Source organism: Carlito syrichta, unplaced genomic scaffold (genome assembly GCF_000164805.1).
Source record: "Carlito syrichta isolate Samal-C Ts95f unplaced genomic scaffold, Tarsius_syrichta-2.0.1 Scaffold302045, whole genome shotgun sequence".
Classification (NCBI taxonomy): Eukaryota; Metazoa; Chordata; class Mammalia; order Primates; family Tarsiidae; genus Carlito; species Carlito syrichta.
In genome coordinates this window covers 254,514-256,102 of record NW_007246141.1, presented here as the reverse complement: position 1 = coordinate 256,102, position 1,589 = coordinate 254,514, and positions in this window count along the sequence as shown.

Here is a 1,589-nt window from a genome sequence, read left to right as displayed (position 1 = left end):
AGGGCGGATCCTAGGCCCGTAGGGGCGAGACCTGCACCTCCTACCGCTTCGCTTTCCGAACTTCTTGGTTTTCTGGGTTGTGGAGGCAAGACCTCCCTTTGAGGTTGGAGTAAGTCAGCAGTCTGGAAACTGGGGTCTCTCTAGGGCGGTCATTGTGGGTCTGTGTGTGGATCCAAGAAAATTCTTGCAATTCGAATTCATCAATTTAATGAAACTACCCCTGGAATTGCCTGTGAAGAGGACGCAACCTGGAATGTGAAATGCAAAACAGCGTGGCGGAATGTGCAATGTTAAGCTGAAGCCAAGCAGAGCATTCCTTCCATTTCTGCTGCCTGTTCCCTCAGGAAGAAGACCGTCCACCGTGTGCTCCGTTCCACAGAATTTCATAGGGAAAAAAACCCTACCGTGTGGGCGTGTAGGGCCTGTGGTTAGTTAAGTCAACAACTGTTGTTTTAAAAAAGAAATTAACCTTTTCCAAACAGAAATAAATTGTGTCATTCTTCCTTACACTTGTTATTCCATCCCACACTTAACTTCACCTCGAACAACATTTGTGATAAATTTTATTGTCATAGTAATATACTTAATGCAATAACTTCTAAATATAATGTAATTTCCAATGAACTTTATATGCATTTCTGAAAAAGTAATTAGAAAAAGGAGTTTTTACTTAAAAATTGTAAATCTGTCAATCATTTGCTTTGCTTTCTATATTTGAATGTTCTGTCTATTTGAATAACAGCCTGTAAACTAGTCTTCAGACGACATTTGTATTCATTTTCACTTTATTAATAATTAATTTCATGATATTTCTAAAGATAGTTTATGGGGGGATAGTTTCTTTCACCTGAACCCTTAAGAAAGTAAAACTAGATTTAAAAATGTTAAATGACAGTTTCTACTGGCAATAATAAGCCATATCTGTAAATTCACATCTCTTATGATGTATGTTTTTCTCTCACATCCCTACAAGTGGAAGATTTCATCCATGGAGAAATGGAGACAGCCCAAAACATTTGGGTCATGCATTGGGAGAATGGCACTGGGGATAGTATAGCAAGGAAATGGTGTTGTCGTTTCAAAGAGGGCCACTTTGACCTGAGTGGTTCTCCATGTTTGAGAAAACCATTGAGCTTTGATGACGATCGTTTAAATGCTTTAATTCACGTCATTCAGCTGGAAAATTGGCAAATGTGATGAACTATGACCAGTTATCATGTGACATTTGCAGACCATGGACAAGTTTACAGCACTATGAACTTATGCATGAACCCACTATATCAAAGTAACTTTTTGAAGGGGGGTAGTGGGGGGGGTGGAGTCGAAGTCTTATTCTGTGTGCCTGGCAGGAGACAGTGTCATGTCAGTGATCATGCATAAAAAATTGTCAACATCAATCTTGAGTCATGCTAAAACTATACGTAGACCTCAAAATAAGGGTGGGTGAAAGGCTATAAATTTGGGGCATAAATACTGGAGTACCTTTGTGTTACTGGGCATGAGCTTTTTTTTTTTTTTTTTGAGTTGGAGTCTGGGTGGAGTGCAGTTGCATGCTCACGACCACCCCAAAGTCAACCAGCCGGGCTCAG